The following is a 15,765-nucleotide window of genomic DNA, read 5'->3' as shown; positions in this document are numbered from 1 at the left end:
TCAGGGACTCAGTTATCTGTAAAATTCTGAGTTGAACAGTGTTAAGCGAATTTAGCGTACTGCGCATGCTTGACGGTGTACCTTTGGCGCGGGGAGAAATATTGGCGACAAAGCAACCCTACGTTAGCTTATTCGTGATCTCCATGGCTGTCGAGTGTGGTCGAGTAATGTTTAAAAACTGCAATGTTGTGGAACTTTGCTTATTACTTATTTTAACGTCCATGCCGATTGCACTTGCTTATTTTTGTAATATATGTTTCATCTTAATTTGTCAATAACAGTGCATTTAATATTTGTTAACATACGTTCGTAATAATTCGTTATTTAAATGTAATTTGTTTACATGTTATAATTCAGTAATTGTAAACTGGAGTATCTCGCTTAGTTTGTTAGCGTATATTCGAGTTTTTATTTTCTCATTTCAAAGAATTTAATAACTAGCATTAAAGAGTTGTAAAATTTCTTCAGTGTTATTTGCAAGCACTTGTTATATTCCTCAGTGTTTCTTTATGTATGTACGAATGGAACGTATGGTAAATCTCGAATTGTTTTTATTGCTTAAAAGTATAAGGAATAAATTTTCAACTAATATATCCTAAATTTCAGTCTTTTTCTGAACGAAAATTTGTACAGTTCCAAAGGAATGTGCAGAATTTCATAAGTATTATATTTTACATTTTCAATGCAAATACTGCTTCACATTATTTCGCGATAATTACAGCTTTTTAGTTGTTTGAGCAGTACAGCAAAAAATAGTATTTTAACACAGTAATTAATTTACATTTACATTATACTCTACGAAGATTTAAATGCCAGATTTGTTTACAATCAGATGGCGGTACATCTACCCTATACCGTATTTATCTTCTTTTCAAATCGCGCCAACATAGTAAATACGCCAAATTGTTTTCTGGGCATGCGCAGTATGCGACATTCGTTTAACACTGTTCAACTCAATGTGCGGTCTGCCATTACGCTTCCGGATTATCGGTTTTTCCGGATTATAGATCATCAATTTAAATCTGGTAAGATAGCATGCAGAAATTATAAAATTAAAAATATGAACCGTAATTTATGAAATAAAGAACAATTATTATCTAAAAGGTATCAAAATTTACAAAAAAAAAAAGCTTAATATTTATTTGTATACTTTATTAAACATTTCTTTCAATGTAAGTTGTTTAAGTTGCTTCGTTTTATGTGATAATACTTTCTCTTTAATTCTATAAACAGACATAATTTCTTCTTCAGTTACAAACTTCCGCTGTTCAAGTCCTATAATTGCTGTGTCGAGAATACCGACTAATTTGTCCATCGAAATTTTTTCGTTTTCAATAACCTCTGTGTCCCTTTCTTCACTATCGGAAGCGAATTATAATGACGAGGAATTTGATTTAAATCATATCAAAGACGGAGTACATCGAGGTGAAATACTACATTTAGTAAGGAATTATAAACCAAATAAAATAAAAACATCTGCCCTGAAGATAAGGATAGTGCTGACAGGTCAACCTTAGGAACCTTAGTAACAACTCTAGGAACCTTAGGAAAGGCAAATCAAAAGAGGAAATTTTGTTTGAGAGAAAAATAATTTCGTAGGGTTTGATACGAAATTCTTAAAGCCAGGTAGAAAACTATCTAGAAAAACTAACTATAAAGAAGGTGTTGGTTGATGCCATTTTTTAAGGCATAGGTGCTCAACTCTTTTTACCCTGTGCATTTGTTTCACCACTTTCCTAAATTTCAACCTCTACGATACCAGGCAACACAAAAATTGAAAAGGAATCCCAAATAGAAGAAGAAATTGATAAATTCGCTCAAAATATTCAACATGCCATCAATCTAGCTACCAATAACATCACTATAAATATAATTATATGACTCTCCCCAGGGAAATCAAGGACAAGATTAGAAGAAAAAAGAGGATTCGGAAACTCTGGCAAAACACTGGAAACCCCATTATTAAAAGCCAACTCAACAGGATCCAAAACGAAATTAAAAGAAACATCGCAAATTTCAAGCAGGACAGATGGAAAAATTATTTAAATGACTTATCTACAGAAGACAATAGTCTTTATGAAATCACTAGAAAGCTCAAAAATAGTTATAAACAAATCCCTAATCTTCACACCCGCTCAGGCTTAGTATAGTTCAACCAAGACAAACAAACGCCATCGTAGACACTTTGCAAGAAACATTCACTCATAATTCACACCCGTATGATGAAGATACAATAAGTGAAGTCAATAGCCTTGTTAACAACTTTCTCAATACCCCTGGACTTTTTAACTTTACTTTCCTCACAAATCCTATCACCGTAGCGGAATTTATCAATTATCAGAAGAAAAAAGCCCCAGGGGACGATGGAATCACAAATATTGCTCTGAAGAATCTTCCTATCATCTGTCTCACTAAAATTATCAACAGCATCATCAAACTGGCTTACTATCCTAAAATTTGGAAACACGCAATTATTGTTGTCTTCCCGAAAACTAACTCTAATCTGGCTTTCCCAGAAAATTACCATCCCATTAGTCTACTAAGCAACCTTGCAAAAATAGCTGATCGCATCATATTGTACAATATCCAGCAAAAAATTCATTCCTTCAACTACCTGCCTGACGAACAATTTAGCTTCAGAGAAAAACATAGCACCACACAATTACTAAGAGTTATAAACTACAGTTACATCCACCAAAGTTGTTGTTGATGCTGGGCGGAGCTTCGTTGTGACTTCAGCTTACGTCACAACCACGGCCAGCACGGCCAAGTCAAGACCACGTGACTTCCCTGCGCGTTCGGGGATTTAGGGCCGACCGTTCAATACAGTCGCTGTTGTGTATAAAAAAATTTACTTTTTGAAATAGATAGTTCTGATGGGTTCTGCGATGTTGTTGGCGGTATTGCCGCGCATGCGTAGATGCATTGCAAGGCCTTGCAAACTTTACAAACATTTTTCAATTGAGTTTTTCTTCCCCGCTTTGCTATATGATTGAAGTTCCATTCAAATTCTTTGCCTGGCCATGCATCAAATGTAAAGAAATAGTAATGGGCCGATGACGCCAAATAACTTGGCGAGAAAGTTGTTATTAGACCTTCCTACAACCCAGAAAATGTCCTAACCCCTCCTAATTTTTTCTCTTCCCCTTCTTGAACGTTTGCGAACAACCGCTCTCGTATTTTACTTATTTAAAGGGCGTGTGATCGTGCGCGTTAGTACATTGATTACTAGGTCTTTGCTTGCAAGTTAGCGATAGTTTTTAATGTGTAAGTTTTAAATATACTTAAAATGTCTTTTGCATTCTGTTAATGGATATTTTTGGTATTTTTTAATCATGCAAGTGTATAGTTTAATGCAAATAAAAGAATGTATGTTTATCACATGAAAGAGTATTGTGTATATTTGCAATAGTTTTGCGTAATATGTTTAAAAAAAAAATACTAAAAAGCCTTTAATGCCTTTTTGATGATTGATTAATCTGTGTAATATTGATATCTCGTCAAAAAAGTTGAATTTTTGTATTTAACGGTAACTGGTAATAAACTTTAATATAATCACAAACTTTAATACACGAATAAATATTATTAATCTTAAAAAGTTTTCAACAACTTATTAATTTAAAACTAGTTTATTTCTAGTCTTTACAAGGTAACAAAATGAGTAGTTTTTCTATAAAATCTTTTTTAAATTAGCATCATCTATTTAACTTCTATATAATAGTTTTGTTTATTAATAACTTATGACTCTTTTATGTTTTTTGTCGTACTGAAATTCATACTGTAACAAAGTAGTTATTCAAGAATTGTGAAAGATAAGTAGAAAAACAAAAATATTAAACTTAGCCATGCTGTGGGCATAATCATGTACCGAGACCAGAGTGAAGTTAATCCTTCGTTTCATTTATTCTACCTTTTCTTCACGACTTGTTATTTTTATCCATCTGAAGTTTAACGATGAGCTTGATTAATAAATCTTAATTTCCAGGTTTACTGTTGTCACTCTGAATTGCAACATCACTGTAGGGCAACTTGGGGGTTAACTTAAGGGTAACTTTTATCTCCTACAGCAACTTAACTGTAGGGTTCGGTTTACATTTTCTTAAAACCAGCTGAGGTGTTTAACAGGAACTTATTTGAAAACTATCAGGAGGCATGACTGAAAATTAACACAAAAGTGAGCTTGAACTCATTTTATCATATTGTTGCTTTTCAGTACCATAGCTCTTATCTGAAAATAATTCAGCCCTTTTTACTTGTGGCTTACTAGATAAAGTACCCAATTGGTTTTTAAGGATATATTTTATCCTTTAATAAACAAGATTTAAGATTGTCCTAGAATATAAGTAAAATAAATTATTACTTATATTGAACTCATCTTACGATTTCTAAAAGTAACGTTGATAGATGTTACAAAATTTATGTTAATCACATAAATTATTAAAAAGACATAATTGAAAAAGGAATTTTATAACAAAGTACTCTAATATATTTTTAAACCTAAGAAAAAAGTTGTTTTTCTGTCTTTATTTGTCTTTTGTATCCTTTCTTTTCAATAAAACCAAAAAAATGAAAGGCCGTTTTGATTAAAAATATATGTGCTGTATTTAAATTTTTTTTAAGTCTTTTCTGATTAAGCATAATCTGATCTATGTTAATAGTTTTGGTGTTTAAAAATGGGAAGAGAGTAAGAATATTTTTTCTCTAATTAAATCTGAGCATAAAGAGATTTTTAAATATTTACATATACTAATTGAAAATACATGGTTCTTAATATCTTTCGAAGATCTTTTGTTTTACTTTTTTAAGAATTACAAGGTCCATCATTCAAAGAGTGTTTGCTTGGAATTTTACTATGATTTTTTTTTTTTTTTTTTGTTAATTTTTCCTCCTCTCATAGTTATCCTTCATTTTAGGACATTTATACAACTTATAGAGAATTGCATTTTTTTTTTTTTTTTTAATTTAGAGCCCCATTTCTCAAACTTTTCCGAAGTTTTGCGACATGTACAAGGTGAGACCGAAAAGTAAGGTGACTGATGCCGTAATAATAACTGTATTATATATTTACATATAAATACATAACTGTTTTTCAAAGTAGTTTCCACTGTCTACAATACACTTCTGACAATGTTCATACAAGTTCTGGAAATTTTTGAAAAACTTTTCCTTTGAGACTGTGTTAAGTTCCATGGTAACAGAGCTTGAATGTCTAGAGATGCTCGAAAATGGGTGTCCCTTTAGTGCCAATTTCACTCGTGGAAAGACTAAAAAGTCTGCTAGCTCAAGATCAGGGAAATAAGGAGGGTGAAATAACTCCATAACCTTTTGCTGCATGAGGAACCGTCTAACACACATTGCATTATGAGGGCGGGAATTATCATGCAACAGAAACCACTTGCCTGATGCAGCGAGATGGGTGTATTAGCACTAATGTGTATTAGCACTTACAATGATAATGAGATGGGACTGTAAATAATTCTGCATTGGCATGACCAGTCATCGTATAGTAGAGAAATCGTGGAATTTTCTGTTTGTGAATTGAACTTTCCTTCTTTAGTAGAGTCTAAAGAGAAAATTAAAAAAAAAAGTGTTAAACTGATAACATATCAAGAAGCAAGTCGAAAATTAAGAAACGTATCCCCTTTTCACATTTTTTATTGAAACTTAACAACACGTCCACAACATTACACTAACAAAATCCAAAGCTCCCACGCAGTGAAGAAGCTTGGTGTTGCCAACATGGTAAAGATAAATGTACTAAACTAACATGCCTCCTTACATTTATATTTACTAATTATAAATAAACACAGATATAAGCAACCTTTTTGTCTTTACCAATTACAATTAAGCATAGGTATAAACAATAACATTCAAATCTTTTAACGCAAATTATTTCAAAGAAAATCATTAACTTAAATGTTAAAATCAAAATTAAATACAATTTAGTTTACATAAGGACATTACCAAAATCTATTTTAACACATAGAAAAATATTTAAATAAACAGTTCTATTCCGTTTTGAGGACCGTAAAGAAATTGCAGCGAAAATGTATGCGCAAAAATGCCAAATCTAGCAAACACACCCATTTAACAGCACGCCAAATCTAGCGTACTTGCTGATTTCAGATTGGGTAAGGTTTATATAGTTCTATATTTCTTAAGACTCCATTGAAATACTAGTTTAATTTTTAAATCCTTTTTTTTTTTTTTTTTTTTTTGATATCCTATGGATTTAACAATTTGGGAATTGCCTGTGACGAAAAGTCTGCAATAGAATTTTGAGTAAAGTGCAGAATCACCCATTGCTTGATGCATTTTTAGGAATTGCACATACTCGGTATCCATGTACACATCGACCTATTTTCACTTATTTCAAAAAAAAAAAAAAAAAAAAATCCCTGAATTTCACAAAAATGGCACTGCGCACACCCTTGACTTTATCTATGTACACATCGACCTATTTTCACTTAAAAAGTCAAAGAAAATTGACAAAAATCCAATTGTTTTTACCCTTGAATAAAGCAGCAAACAAGTAAGTAGGCGATTCTGCACTTTACCGAGAATTTTTTTATAGAAAAGGCATCATTCATTATAGAAAATTATGTTTGACCAACCAACGAGATGAAGTTATGCTTTAGCGAAATAGCGATGCAGGCATCCATTCAGTTATATTTAGCAATTTTTATATAAATTATAAAAATGATCTGAAATAGTTATTTACTCTTATGCTTCCATTCGGTCATGTTTAGCCTTTTTTATATAAATTATAATAATAAAAAAGTATTATGCGAAATTAACATTTCATCTAAATTAAAACATCAATCTTGGATAGTTATTTACTATTATACTTCCTTTCTTGCATTAGGGTTGCTGTAATTATTTTTGGCAGCACTGACATCAACAATAGTTTGGCAATTTTTTACTGCCCTCAAAACTGAGTAGTACCAAATAAACATTACTTAAATAAACAGTATACAAAATATATTTTAATTTCAAACCTTAAAGATATCTGCAATTCTGAATCAATCTTTACAATTTCAATTACTCCATTTTGAACATTTTGGTGTATATAATGATATTGAACTTCTATGTGTTTTGAGTTTTTAGTGAAGTTCCTTTAATTAGCAATGGCCAAAGCTCCTGAATTATTTTCATAAATTTTAATGGGGTGAGTTATATCAGCAAAAACATCATTCACAATATCTTTTAAGAAATTAATTTCTGTCACAGCCTCAAACAGAACAATATATTTAGCAAAAGTGGAAGATTTTATCACAATTTTGCTTTTTGGATTTCCAGTAAATTGGATTACAAAATAATTCAATAAGAAACCCAGTAGTTGACTTTCTGTCAACAATATCACCTGCCCAATCAGCATCAACATAACAATTCATAATATCAGTTTTAAGATTTTTACTATAAGTTAATTTTAGATGTTTTGTTAAGTGCAAATGTATTAAAACTCTCAAAGCATATTTGAAATGTGTCTCATCGTAACAATTTTGAAATCTACTTAAATAATTTACGTTGAAAGATATGTCTCGTCTATTACCATGACTAATATACAAGAGTGCTCCTATTAGATTTCTATATTTAACATTTTGATTTAAATTACATTAGTTTAGTTTAAGATCAATCTCCATTCGTATATCATAAAGCTTGGAATTTTTAATACCATACAATTTAGCTAAAGATTGAACATAATTTTTCTGACTCAATGTTAAGATATTACTTTTCTCATTATCATATTCAATATCAATTCCAGTGTGGCTTTTTACTTTAGTTAAGTCCTTCAGTTTAAATTTATTATGTAATTGTTCCTTAATATCATTAATTGAGTATCTTTACAACATATCAACAAATAAAAGAATTTATACAAATAATCATTTTCAGATTTTACATAAAGACAATAATTATATTTACTTCTACAAAATCCTAGACCATTGATGGTGAACAAATGGCACACGTGCCACAGTCGACACACAGAGCCACATCAGCCGGCATGCTACTAAAATATTGCTTCCTTAATCAATTATCACAATAAAATGATATGTAATTTAAATAAGTGTTTTAGTCTGTTTCTTGAACCTTTCACTTACTTATCGTATAAAGCCACTGGCATAGGGCCTAAGCCTAGGTATAAGATTTTCATATATCGCTATTGAAATGATATACATATTTATTGACCCAATTTATGACGCTTCAGTTATTTGGACCAATCATATTACTTGTTACATGGCAAAGTTGAAGCAGCTAATGTTTGTTAAATGAATTCAAATTTATTGCAAACTGCCAGCGAGTTTTAAAACTTTCATTGTTAAACAGATTTTCTATACTCCAGGTCTTGAACCCTCACAAAAGACTTCAGCAAAAAAGGGCAAAATTAAAAATTGATAGTGGACGATTGTTTCAAAAGACCTGTACAGAACAATCACAAGATTGTAGCCGAATTTGATGAAGCTGAGCAGAAGGTGTTTATTGATGGAAACTGAGGAAGTATAATTATCAGAAAGTTGGCTTTTGCAATTATATTTATAAAACAAACCATCTAACAATGGCCAGCTTTCAAATTTCACTGTGCCTGGCAAAACATTGTAAACCGCTTTCTGATGGAGATTTAATCAAAGAGGTTTGGGGCAGTTCTCCCCAAAAAAGGTTTTGGGCACGTGGCTTCAAAAAGGTTCGCCACCACTGTTTTAGACTCTCAATATACTCATTAAAACACTCATACCAAGCACAAGGGCTTTCTTTCAACCCATATAGTGCTTTCTTTAATTTATACACTCTATTAGAATTATCATTATAGCCTTGTGGTTGTTTAACATAAACCTTAGATACAACGTAACCATTTAAAAAAGCAGTTTCAACATCCATTTGATGAATATTTAAATTATACTGACAAGAATATCAAAGTGACAATTTTAAGGTTTGCATCTTAATGACAGGGGAGTAAGTATCCTCAATACTGTCATTTTGCTGGAAACCTTGAACCACTAATCTAGCTTTAAAAACATTACCTGGTTTTCTTTTGAATACCCACTTGACATCTAGAATTCCTTTATCCTCAGGTTTAGTCATTAGTGTTCAAGTGTTGTTTTTGACAAGACTGTTCATTTCACTGTCCATTGCGCTGTCTAGCCTCGCTGCATGTTCTCACCTCCTCAAAGTTACCTGGAACTGTAGCATCGCAAAAATTTGCACTAACACAGTAGTACCAGAATTCTTCATCAAATCGAGCTCACCAGCGGCCGAGCAGTAAAGTCGCTGAACACTGGTAGTTTGGTCCGAAGTTCGAATCCCGCGAATGGGCTGGCTGCATGGGCGTTTTCGTGGTTTTTCCCATGTATAACGTTTATACGAGCCAGTTTCCCTTAGAAAGACCTCCACGAAGGCATCCCTCCCTTTAGGCAGATAGCCCTCGTGTGCTTTGCCATAATTAAAATAATCAAATCGAACTGGTGGTTTGATTTGCATTCTTGGTCTCATTCCACTGTTTGTTTCATCCTCATTTATCACACTGTCCTTGGAGTTATCATTACTCGATTCATATGACAATTCTTGAGGTTCATTCTTGTTATTTGTATCATCTTTCTCATATTCATCATCACAACCTACACACATGTCTTTTTCAATGATGTCAACATGCCTGGCAACTGTTATTCTGTTAATAATCAAAACTCTATATCCAACTTCTGTATATCAAAGTAAAATTCCAAATTCAGCATTTTTATCCCACTTTGACTTTCTCTTTTTTTCTGGTATTCTTACATACGCTCTACTTCCATATAATTTTAATTCATTTGCAGATAGTTTCCTATTAAAAAATATTTCATATGGTGTCTTCTTTACAACAGTATTTGTTAATGTCCTGTTTTTCAAATCAGCTGCTTTAATCACTTCAGGACAGTAATGTCTGTCAGCTTTTGCTTCAGCTAAAAGAAATCTTGTCATATCCATTGTAGTTCTGTTGTAACGCTCAGCAGTACCATTTAATTCATGTACATGACTTTATCTTGATACCTTTTTTGCTTGCAAATCTTAGACTTGATCCTTAGATATAATAAATTTTTGCCAATTGCTATAATCATCAATAAAACTCACAAAGTATTTCTCACCATTACATCCACTTGTTCTGCGATTTCCATTTCCGTCTGCATGTATAATATCCAGAATATCTTCTGCATTTCTTCTGTTATTCTTGAATGGTAAATTGTGCCATTTACTTTCAATCCATATGGCACACTTCATATATTCTGTTTCTATTTCTTTAAGGATTCCTTCTAATAATTGATCTTTATAATATCCACGTATTTAAAATTTACATGTCCAAGTGAACAGTGGAATTTTTCTTTTAACATTAACTTATTGTTGGTCAAATTTGCAAATATTTTACTCTTTTTAACATAACTCTTTACTTTATACAGTCAAAAGTCGTTAATCCAGACTTTTCGGGACTTTGGCGATTCCGGATTATCGATTTTTCCGGATTATAGATCATCAGTTTAAATCTGGTAAGATGGCATGCAGAAATTATAAAATTAAAAATATGAAATCGTAATTTATGAAATAAAGAACAATTATGATCTAAAGGTTATCAAAATTTCCAAAAAAAAAGCTTAATATTTATTTGTTTACTTTATTAAACATTTCTTTCAATGTAAGTTGTTTAAGTTGCTTTGTTTTTTACGTGATAATACATTCTCTTTAATTCTATAAACAGACATAATTTCTTGTTCAGTTACAAAGTTCCGCTGTTCAAGTCCTATAATTGCTGTGTCTACCGACTAATTTGTCAATCGAAATATTTTCGTTTTCAATAACCTCTGTGTCACTTTCTTCACTATCGGAAGCGAATTATAATGACGAGGAACTTGATTTAAATCATATCAAAGACAGAGTACATCGAGATGAAATACTACATTTAGTAAGGAATTATAAGCCAAATAAAATAAAAACATCTGCCCTGAAGATAAGGAAAGTGAGATCAACTTCCAATTTATTGCGCGCTGCGGCGCCCCGCCCCCCTTCCCGGCCGCAGAGCAGCGTGAAATTAATAAACAGATTTCGGATTTCGAAACATACTTTCGCTTTGTAGATCCTTTACATATTAGTAAATATATATCGGAAATTCTATTTGACATAATCGAAAGTTCAAGCTTACTTTTATAAAATTGTTCTAACAGTCTGCAAAAAAATAATAAGCCGGATCCAATTCGAAGATTAAGGAACAACGCAATCTGCAATATTAACTGAATTAGATAATTTTAGCTTAACTTATACCGTCCGTTATACACTAAACGCGCATGTGTAAACTATTATGCGCATGCCCACACTCATATTCGCAGCCGTAAAGGTCTTGCGCGCACGCGTAAACGCCTATGCGCATGTGTCAACACGATGCATGCGCAGACAGTTTGTAGCTTTGAGGTCCGGATTATAGATCATTCCGGATTGTGGGTGGCCGAATTAACGACTTTTGACTTTATAATCTTTCTTCTTTCTTTGCTGTTTCTACTAATGAATCATTGACATCATAGATTTTAGAGAACTTTTCTTTTGAAACTATTTTATGACTATCAATAATCTTTGAATAACTTAATAAATTTACTTTAATTTCTTTTATGTAAAATATGTTTTTCAATGTTACGATAGATTCAGAGTTATATACCATAAAAGAAACTATTATATTGCCAATCTTTGTAGCTTTCAAAATCCTTCCGTCATTGACTTTCATTTGAATAGGATCCTTCAAAGTGACTTGCTCTTCAAAATATTCATCACTGTTTATGATATGGTCTGTGCAGCTGCTATCCAGTAACCAATTGATTTCATTTTTATTTGTCACAGTATTTGCACTGAAACTTGACATGTTACTTTCAGTAATAATGGTGTGAAACTATTACCTTGATGAGTGTTTATTCTGTGGTTAGAGTATGCTCTCCATCTACAATGTCTACTAAAACCATGACTACATTCTTAATTGTTTGAAGCACTTTGACCACGATAATTAGTGGAGCCATTACCACGATAATTGTTCCCTTGATGGACATGCCAACAATTCTTTTTAATGTGACCAGGTTTTCTGCAGTCATAACAGAAATTCCCCTGTGGACCCAATTTGCTTGTTTCACTTTTGAACGCATTTGATTTTTCTGCTGGTACACAATCTTCATAATGATTTTTCTCTTCAAGTAATTTTTATTTTGCTCTTTAGGTAATCGACTGTTCTATCCTTCTCTGGTAATATATCTGTTAAGTCACCAATGTGACTGTAATTGGAAGGTAATACTAGACTGTAATATAGTTCAATTTTTCCTGTTCCATCATGGTGGCACCAGCATGTTTCAGCTTGTTCACATACTTCTCAAAATCATTGAAAAATATATTTACATCAGGATAATTCTTCAGTTTTACACATTCTAAGTTATTTTGACAAACAGTTTGCAGAGATGTTGAAGTTTTTAAATACATTGCATCAGATTTTGTAATTATATCAAATGCAGTCTTACACTTGTGAATGTGTTCCAATTGCTTGTTTGTTATGCCGCCAAAAATATAATTTGTAGCTTGGATATCCTTTTCCTCCCATTTTTCCATGTCATCGTTTTCGCTGACTTTTGGCTGAACCACATCTTTACATTTTTTAAATTGGAGAAATTTCATCATATGCACTTTCCAATTAATATAGTCTGAGCCATCAAAAAGCAGTATCCTGATATCACTGCACATGCCATTTTTACACTAGTACCGGCAACTTTTAAAATAAATTATAAATACTGAAATATTCATTCATATTCACAAACTACGAGAACTGCTACCATGTTAAATAAACTGCTATCATATCAAGAAGCAAGTTGAAAATTAAGAAATGTATCTTCTTTTCACATTTTTGATTGAAACTTAACAACATGTACACAACATTACACTAGCAACATCCAGAGCCCGCATGCAATGAAGAAACTAAGTGTTGCCCAAAATGGTAAAGATAAATGTACCAAACTAACAAAAAGAATTGTGGTAAAAAAAATTATAGATCTCTTTTTTTTCTTGTGAATGTGATGTCTTAAAATTCATTTGTAAAAAGTTAAGTATTTGTAACAGACAGGAAGAAGGTTAATTTAAGATCCAGAGCAAGGTGTTTTCTTTTCGTTATTTGCATTATTGTATTATGCTGCTCTGAAAATTGGCATATAATAAAAAGAAAAACAATTTAATCTTTTATGTGTTTCAAATCTTTTAAGCATATTTAATTGATTATTTACTTTGTGAAATCTTAAATGTTTTAATTAGCAATTAAATTTTAAATGTAGTTTAAACTTTTCTTTGTTTTGCATGCCTGCCTAGTTGGGATGGAGCCCTCACATGCTGTATCTATTTAAGTAACTCAACTAATGCTTTCCATTCTTCAAACTGCAACTTAATAATGAGAAAACTGTTGGAATTTCTGCACCAGCTCAGTGCAAGAACAGAACTTTTATTGGCGATTGATGTTAAATTATTCACATGACATCTAGCTAATTCTGAGAGTTCTACTGGGTGTGTTATCCTTTTGAAAGTTCAAGGTTTTGAAATACTTTCTGACCTTTATCAACCTATAGGGTAAGTAGTATCTTTTGATGATTTTGAAACTGATAGTTTTTAGCTCTAGAGAATTTGAAGGGTTATATTTGATTTGATTAGTAAATTTTATATAACCTGTTATTATATTATTATTTTATGTAAAAAATCATTTAAGCTAAGTTCTAGTAATTAATAACCCTCTAAAGCTTTAACTTCTTCATAGCCTTCCACGGGTAATTTCTGTTAAAACAAGAGATGGGATTTTCCGAGTTGCATGTGTAGGATTATAATATGTGAAATATAAAAATGAAGATATTATACTGGTCAGAGCCTTCCAAACCCTAAATAACATCTTACCAATTTGATCATGAGCAAAAGTTGTTTTGCTTCATATAGTTAAAATGAAATGTTTATTATGCTGCAGATTTTTATGCCTATTTCTTAATTGTATAGAAATACGTGAAAACTATAGCAGTAACTTCTCTGTTTAATCAAATAATAATTAATTAATCAAATTCATTTAACTAGCGCAAGTTTTTTTTTTTTTTTTTAATTTGATGTAAAATATTCATGTGTTTTAACAAGTAAGACTGGAATACTGTACATCTAAAATGTCAAAAAATTGTCTTTCATTGCAGTGAATCTTTTCACTGACTCTACAGCAAACAGTTCCTGTCTTTACATAAGTGCTTTTAAATTAAAAGAGCAGTCTTTGGATATTCACATTGTGGTTAGGGAGTGTAAAAAAAATCTCTATAATTTTCATGAACTTAGGATAACACTTGTCACACTTTGAAAAAATGAAAGTGTGTAAGGGCTCTCTCTCTCTCTCTTTTTTTTTTTTTAAATGAAATTATGCTTGTTTAGTTTCTTTGTTCTTGTAGCTCTAAATTTTGTTGGATTGAAGAACTGGTTCAAATGTTTGTTATCATCAGTGTCAGTTTCTTTATTTTCATGTATTCAGTGGCTGATTTGATTTCTGTTTATGAGAAGAGCTAAAGTGAAGTAGTGTATATCAAATGTGACAAATTAATAATTATGGTGAAAATATATTTCAGGGTGCCCCTTGGAAAAAATTGGCGATTGGCCAGCAAGGCACAATTTCAAGATGGTCCCTACACAAAACCAAAATAACAAGTCAGAGAATTGCACAAACTTGGTGTACATGTGCATATCTATCTATTTTCACTTAAAAAAAAATTGGGAGAATGATGACATCATATAATGTTAAAACAAAATTACTCATCGCCAAAATTGAACAAAATTTGTAGCTAGTCGAAGCTCGATAAACTGCATTTTGAATCACACAATGAAATAACATAAAAAAGGAAGTACATGTTATCGCATATATGTAATACAAAAAGGAAATATCAATTTAAACGATATTTAGACATTTCTGTGTCTTCAGTCTGTGGCACACAGAATTCTTTAACTGAGCTAGAATATGCATACTGCCATCACCACATAAATTCACAAAAATAAAGAGTGAAAAATATCCTCTGTAGTGCCGGAGTGTCGATAACATTTCTTGCATTAACCTTTCTTGTGACAAACCCATTCAAAGCCATCTGAATGATCTTTACGTTCAACTATACGCATTTCTTTTGTACAAACAGGGCACTTATAATGACTACTAAGTAAACCTTCATTTACACACCAGTCAATTAATGTTTTTTTTCTCCCTTTCGTTCCAAATCATACGGAAACTTCATATTAATCTCATTACATACAGCCATTTAACAGTGTGTAGCACAAAATAAGCTACGTACTTCCTAACTGACATCCAATGCAGAAATAAGCCCTTGCAAATATTTTCCCATCAGTCAAATTCACCGCAATCACACAACTAGTTGTGTCATAATAGGGTTTCCATAGCATTCAGCTACTCAGGTTACCATAAATGAAACAACAATCGGCAACAAATGAAGCCTTTCGGCAATAATCCAAGAAGCCCCCTAAAATATAGACTAACCGTAATTACCTTGCTAGATAATTATTTTAGTCCAGTAACCTTTCTTCATTATACGTAATGATTTTATTCTTGCAACCTTTATTTTTTATAGTCTAAATCAGTGGCATAATGAGATATTTTTCTCTTGGTTATATGTGTTGTCTGTTTTTGAATGCTATAGGTTATTTTTAAAATTTCATGTTTTTAAGCAACAAAAGTAGAATCCATATTTTATTATTTGGGAGTGCTTGGTT

At 31.8% G+C, this 15,765-nt stretch overlaps 1 protein-coding gene across 4 annotated transcripts in view; it reads left to right on the top strand.

Annotated features, from left to right (window-relative positions):
- The first annotated feature begins 2,828 nt into the window (after positions 1-2,828).
- LOC118199837 (ankyrin repeat family A protein 2-like) overlaps positions 2,829-15,765 on the top strand; it is a 167,625-nt gene continuing 154,688 nt past the window's right edge. Inside the window, exons 1-2 of one of the 4 annotated variants that reach the window (XM_035371711.2) lie at positions 2,829-3,267; positions 13,345-13,599. The gene's annotated coding sequence lies outside the window, so the exon portion shown is untranslated. The remainder of the gene's footprint in view (positions 3,268-13,344; positions 13,600-15,765) is intronic. The other 3 variants (XM_085808658.1, XM_035371705.2, XM_035371698.2) reach the window with 3 other exon arrangements.

Source organism: Stegodyphus dumicola, chromosome X1 (assembly GCF_044657685.1).
Source record: "Stegodyphus dumicola isolate Sdum_Otavi_A_Nest chromosome X1, ASM4465768v1".
NCBI classification, from domain to species: Eukaryota; Metazoa; Arthropoda; class Arachnida; order Araneae; family Eresidae; genus Stegodyphus; species Stegodyphus dumicola.
This window is presented reverse-complemented; position numbering and strand designations above follow the sequence as displayed.